Source organism: Ananas comosus, unplaced genomic scaffold (assembly GCF_001540865.1).
Source record: "Ananas comosus cultivar F153 unplaced genomic scaffold, ASM154086v1, whole genome shotgun sequence".
Classification (NCBI taxonomy): domain Eukaryota; kingdom Viridiplantae; phylum Streptophyta; class Magnoliopsida; order Poales; family Bromeliaceae; genus Ananas; species Ananas comosus.
In genome coordinates, this window is record NW_017891966.1 from 3,387 (window position 1) to 10,480 (window position 7,094).

Sequence of the window (7,094 nt, forward strand, 5' to 3'; positions counted from 1 at the left end):
CTTTAATTAACTCATACCTGCCACATTACGACCAGTCGCAGCAGGTTCCACCACATGGGTCGCCTATTCACGGCCACTTGCTGCCCGTCGCGAACCCCTCGGTTGCCTTATTCTCAGTCGCTCCCCAGACCGTGCCGCAGGTGACACATCCGCAGGCTGTCCTAGGGAGGAAAATGCTGTCACCAGCGTCTGGGCTCGGCTATCGCCTTGCTAGCACTCAAAACCTGGATGATCCGGTTGTCCACATCGAGTGCACTTTCCCTCCCGTTGCACGCAACGTCGTGCCCAATGAGAACCACCACAAATCACACATCTTGGGCAGGATCGGGTAGAGGATGATGTCGAGAAGTGTCCAGACCTTGACTGTTCATCTGAGTTACTTGGTAGCGACCTCACTCGCTTACATTCCTCAGATTCGCGCTCTTCACGCACGAAAGCATTGCCTTGCTCTATCCATAGAGCCCGATCCAAGACTTCAGCAAAAGTCTACAACTTAAGATTATGCACCACTTCGAAAATATCAGGCCGAAGTCCGCGTACAAAACATTCGGCTCGATCCATATCATCCCCTACCACATTCGGAACACAACTCACGATACGGGAAAATTCCCGCTCGTATTCCCTTACAGAGCGGTCTCCCTGCCGCAATTTCTGAAACCTGTCCCGAAGCTTTCTCTTTTCACTATCGGGAAAATAAACTGAAAGTATTAATTCCCGAAACTCCGTCCAACCCATAGGAGGAAGACTAGGTGATCGATTCCATTTGATATCGTTCCACCACACCTTCGCTGATCGTTGCAAACAATGCACGGCTAGATGTACCTTGTCCCGCTCCACCGTGTACAAGTCCTCAAACAAAGTCTCCATAGAGTCAATCCATAACTTCACAGTCCATGGATCTATGTCCTCTCCATCAAAAGTAGGTGGATTAAACTTCTTGAAGGACATGAGAGCCGCCAAAGCTCGCTCTCTTTTCGCTTCCACTTCTGAATTAACAAAAGTCGGATTGCCCGACCCCGACGGAAATGCCTCCGTCACAACTCCCGACTGTCCTCGACAGGCCCCAACTGGTGTAGTCACCAAGTGATCTACTGTCTCCTGAAGTCTTTTAATCCGTTTTTCTTGGCGCAGAGTAGCGTCCTGCTGACGTTGCACTACATGAACTCACTTGGCTGAGAATAAACTGAACCTTGAATCTACCTCAAATATCCGTCTTAGAGGTTTACTAAACTTGACCCAATCGATTCACCTTTCGCCACACGTCACAAGTCCTCGTCTCTCACGAGCGTAAGTCCTTACGGTTTACTATCCTAGGTCTCCTAGGTCCATCTAAACCGTTTCTATTACTCTTNGCGGATAACAATTTCACACAGGAAACAGCTATGACCATGATTACGCCAAGCTATTTAGGTGACACTATAGAATACTCAAGCTTCAAAACAAAACCTGTTACCATTGGAGCTTCATCCCATATGATAAGCTTCGTATGAATTAACAACTTTGCCAGATCACTACCCTGTTTTATATTACAGGTCGACTCCTCAGTTATTGCTAGTGGGATCCCAAATCTAGAGTGAGCTGTTCTTTCCCCCGGAAGTAGAAGTGATACTATTCCGCTAGAAGCAACATTAAGAACAATCTGGCCCTTAGACATTATGGCTGCAGATAAAGTTCGCCATATGAAAGTTTTTCCTATTCCACCATACCCGTACAGAAAGAAAACACCTCCCTCATTCTTTGACACAATACTAATTATTGTCTCATATACACCTTTCTGTTCATCAGTAAGAGATGACATCAAGGTTTTGTGCTATTTTGTCATGGAATTCCTATCATAACAAAGTTCATCTTGAAGAAGCTTGTTTCTGACTCCAAATAAAAGATGTTCATTAAGTAAAGGCATCGGAGGAAATTCTGCTAGACCTTTTCCGTTGCTACGCAACAACTTATCAATCTCAGCAAGAGTCAAAATTTTCAACTCATCATCTTTTAACTGCAAAGCTACAAAAATAAAAATAAAAAGCTATAATTAGTTATAAATTCTAACTAACATATAATAGTTTATATATGAAATATAAGTAACTCAAAGAATTGCAAACTCAATTCATTCAAATATTAGTATTAAGTGTAAGAATGTTACTATCGTGCTGAAGTAGAGTCCTCTGTTTGTGCAAGATATCATCAGATAAATGATGCCAAATAGTGTCCCAAATAAATTCTGGTCTGGATAGACAATTTGAGAATAACATAGTTACAAAAAGTCTTCTTAAGTAATGAGCCGAACCCCATGAACTTGCTTCTTTAATGTCATCTATATACTCTTTATCATCATCCAACAACCCCAACGCATAGCAAGCATCTTTGTACGAAGGGGATAGAACACCATTCACAGTTCTGATATCTTCATAACTTTTAGGACATTTGCAAAAGTTCAATAAAATTCGCATGTAATGTAATTCACTACTTCCTGGTGGAATATAATATAGTCTTCCAATTGAGAAGCTGCGTTTCCTTGGACGCCAATTGCGAAGATCTTTTTTCCATACAAATTTGGTGGGAAATTCTCCATAAGTCAAATTTCTAGCCTCTTCAAAATTCTTATTAGCTTCCATCCAAGCCAAAAACATAGTTTGATTATTTTCAGTTCTGCCTACAATAGAATCAATAGGCTCATCATCATCAAAGACAACAGTTTGCTCATTTTGAAGATGGAAAGATAACCTCTCAACTGGTGGTTCTCTATAATTGATATCAAAGCCAAAAATCCTCCATACAGCCTCACATGGAGATACATACTTATAGTCATAGTACATCTTCATTTCATCTTGCAAGTGTTCAGATTCACTTGTACTCTGATAGAATGCTGCAGTAACACGATTATGTCCTTTATTGACATAATTGAATAGAAATTTTATGGACCTTGATTGATTGCACCATTCCATATTGATGTAAGCTTGATACTTTATTAGAAGCAATGGATTATATGGTACTACAAATCTATTATCCAAAAGGATACCATTCTTTTCAACGGTCGAACCATCATCTCTACGCTTGTAGATAGGGTAGCCATCGTCATCAATAACTGTTCCACTATTAAACTTTTTAGGAAAATATTTGGAACACTTCCCATCCTTCATACAGGGAGAGTTTTTATGAGATATCCCATAAGGACCATATATCATAAAGTTCTAAACAGCTTCGTGCAAAACTGGATGCTTGTGCTTATTAGGAATTTCAGCAGAGATAATTTTATCAATATCATCACCAGTTGGGTATTTATCTTCGGCATTCAAAAACAATAAAATATGAGCATGCGGTAGACGACGCTTTTGAAACTCTATAGTGTAGACAATTGCAGTTAAAAAAAAACCCTTAGTATCATATAAATATTATTTATATAATATACTTGACTACAATATGAAAAACAAAAGTGACTAAACAATGGGATGAAAATATCGAAAGGAATAAACAATGGGATGAAAACAAAATATTGAAAACAAAAATTTGGTTGAAGACTTACCAGCTTTTACCTTGCCAAAAATTATTTTTTCTTCAAATCTCTAATCAATTGATCGAGTTTTATTTTGAAGATTCTGCACATTATATATGGACGATCTTCAGGTTTTAGCCCTCTATCAGTAGTAAATTTTGTCATTTCTGGCCACTTTGGATTGCATGTGAAAGTAATAAAGAGATCGGGATAACCAGCCCACTTACATATTGTCACGCCCCGAGCTCCGCCTATTTGGTCGGATTCGGGAACGCCGACAGACCGCCGAACGGACAGAGCCTCCCCTGTACGTTCTAGGCGTCACAATCTATACAATGCAATACAAGAGGTTCCAAACAGGAACTGTATTCAATCACAGATTGCATAAGTATCAAAAATATAAAATGCGAGCTATGCTATTACAAGCATTCATCTCAGAACCTTTACATTTACAATATTACAAATACCTTTAAATACCCTTAAGTTCTTACAAAACTTATACAATTTTACTACAAGTTTGTTTCTTTCAATTTGAACTCTGAACTTGACTTCTTCAGGGTATTGCTATCTCGGTCTCGGTGGTGGGGCGCTATCTACGGAACTGCGCCCTGTCCTCGCGCCGCCGCGCCGCTCGCGTGCAACCTGTACCCCCAAAACAACACGGGGGTGAGAACTATATAAATATAGTTCCCAGTGGGTACGGCCACCCAAGAGAAGAGTTCGACCCATCAGGTCCAAAGGAGGCAACAGTAGGTTAGTTCAACAAATAGATAGATAGATATTTGACTATGTAACAAATAAAACCATACCTTGCCTCGCTACTATGCAATATGCAATACCTGTAAATCATGTAAGTAGATTACTTGATTCTACTTTATATCATTAACCGTTCTTTACTTGTAGCCGTTCTTTTCTTTCTTAGCTAGTTTCATTCATTAGCTATTTTCTTTATTCTTTACTCTTTGTCAATTTATGCTCACTGGCGATTCTTTCCTAAGGTTATTTTACCTTAGCCATCTATGCCACTTGACTCGGTCTTGAGTCAATCCTTTGGGGAATACCGCGTGAAGTCAGGCTCAAGGTGAAGGACGTCTCACAAGCACCTCAGCCTTAAGTCTACGCGACACTAGGTCCATCACAGGGAGAGGAGAACCGTCGATCCCCGTGACCCTAAGTCGCTCTAGCTTAACGGGCGAGGAGAACCGTCAAACCCGTTAGCTCATACCGGGAGAGGAGAACCGTCGATCCCGTTGAATCACTACCGGGAGAGGAGAACCGTCGATCCCGTAGTTCTGATTCACTTGTTTCATGGCATACCGGGAGAGGAGAACCGTCGATCCCGTTGAATCACTACCGAGAGAGGAGAACCGTCGATCCCGTAGTTATGATTCTATTCTTGCCATCAACACCATTCCTAGGGATTCCGGAATCCATTTTCACAACTTAAGGGTTTTTACTCTTTTACCCTATGTTGACGACCTTTCTAGGTCTATACTATTCACTTTCTAGTGGTCCTATTACCACTATAATTCATAACTTAGTTTACTTTTACTGAGTGTTTCTTTACATCATAACCTAGGTTCATTTACACTAGGTTTAATATTCTTTCTCCTAGATCTCAACTCTAGGTTTACTTGCTTGACCTATGTTCAATGACACTAGGTTAATGTCCGACCTATGTTCAATAACACTAGGTTCATGCCACTCGATCTATTCATCATCCCAGCTATCCACAACTAGGGTTATAATTCGCACATTTTCATTTACTTCGTTACCGTCCAAATTTCTACTCAATTGGAGATGTCGATTTATACCCAATTCTTAGGGGTTTAACATGAGGTTCATAGTTTTCATATTCTCACTCATCTTGTTACCATCGAGGTTTCCAGTCAATTAGAATTATCGACATTCATATAGCTTGAACTATAATACATTCACTTATATATATGTTTAGACATAGGCATTAAACTTTCACTTTTACGTGGCAACACTTATGTAGACTTTAGCTTCTATGTTCACAATCCGTATTCAGCTTACGTGCCCTTGGCATTTACAGGTTCAACATTGATATATCATGTATTTGAACATATGAATTTAGCATAATTATGCATTTAACTTTCACGTTCACATATCGACAATTATATGTATCTAGCATGATCTACAACATATTCATATGCCTCTAGCATGTTCATCATCGGATTATCATTATACATCATATAGCATTGATCATAATGCATTCATATATCATTAATCATGTATGCCTATTCATATACATATATATTAGCATTATGTCCATATGTCGACAATCATAGTCATATATGCGTCAAATGAAATCATATTTTACTTTGGTATGGAAGTGACCTAATTACTTCGGTAAAGCACAACCCACCTTTACTCGGTACTGGAATGAGAGAAATCCACTTCTCGCCCTTTTCCACGAATCGCGACCCGCGCTCCCGACGCTTGTCGCCGAAAATGTTCTTTTGGCGATATCTTCGCGTAGGCTCGACGGATTGCCGAACCGACTTCGCCAACGCGTTTGTTTTACCCTCAATTAGGTTTGTACGCGGTTAATTTCACGTTAGGACTTCTATCCTGCAAAAGTGCATTATTGAGGTCAGTTTCTATAAAAACCCTTTTCGATGCAATTTCACAATTCAATTCCTTCTTTTCTTTCATTTTTCCTCTTATTTTTTCTTTTCTTTCTTTCATGTTTCTCCTTATTCTTTCTTTTCTTTCTTTCTTTCTTCCTTACTTTCTTTCTTTCTTTCTTGCTTTCTTGCTTTCTTTTCTTACAGGGTAGCTGTTACTGCTGCTGCTGCTGCTGCTCAGCAGCTGAAGCTGCTGAGCTGCTGAAGCTGAGCTACTGAAGCTGCTGCTGACTGCTGAAGCCACTGTTGCTGAGGCTGCTGCTGTTGCTGAAGCTGTTAAGGTGCTGCTGCAGTCATTGCAACTGCTGCTGCTGAAGCTACTGCCTGCGCAAGCTGCTGCTGCTGCTGCTCAGCAGCTCTGCTGCTGAAGCTACTGCTGCTGCTGAAGCTGCTAGCTGCTGCTGCTGAAGTTGAACTGCTGCTGCTGCTCTGCGCAAGCTGCAGCTGCTGCTGAAGCTAACTGCTGCTGCTGAAGCTAAGCTGCTGCTGCTGTTGACAGCCTAGCAGCAGCTTGGCTAAGCTGCTGCTGCTGCTGAAGCTCCTATTGCTGCTGCTGCCACAACCAGTAGCAGCAGGGAGAGAGATGACAGGGAGAGGTAGAAAACTCACTTCTTATCTTCTTCTTTTTCTTCTTCTTCTTCTCTTTTCTTTTCTTCTCTTTTCTCTTCTTCTCTACGTATGCAGCATGAAGAGGGGAGGGGAGGGGGGAGGGGCAGTCTCAAGCGATCGAACTCTGGCAGGCAACTTAGTGGAAATCCAAACTCAAAGCATAGCCGTTAATTCTAATGCTCGAATTAAGTCCAGTAGCCGACACGGCATCAAATACCTTATTCGTAAGCCTTTCCGACAGTCCGATTAAGCTCAAATTTTTGGAGGCATGGCTCGCGTTTTCCTTAACAAGTCCATGACCAATTTAACATTTTCCAGTGTTTTCGACCCCCCCGTTCCTCGGC

General features: G+C 41.2%; 1 pseudogene; it reads right to left on the bottom strand.

The window, feature by feature from the left end:
- The window catches only part of LOC109705251, a 6,149-nt pseudogene extending 2,414 nt beyond the window's left edge, over positions 1-3,735 (bottom strand).
- Positions 3,736-7,094: the final 3,359 nt, after the last annotated feature.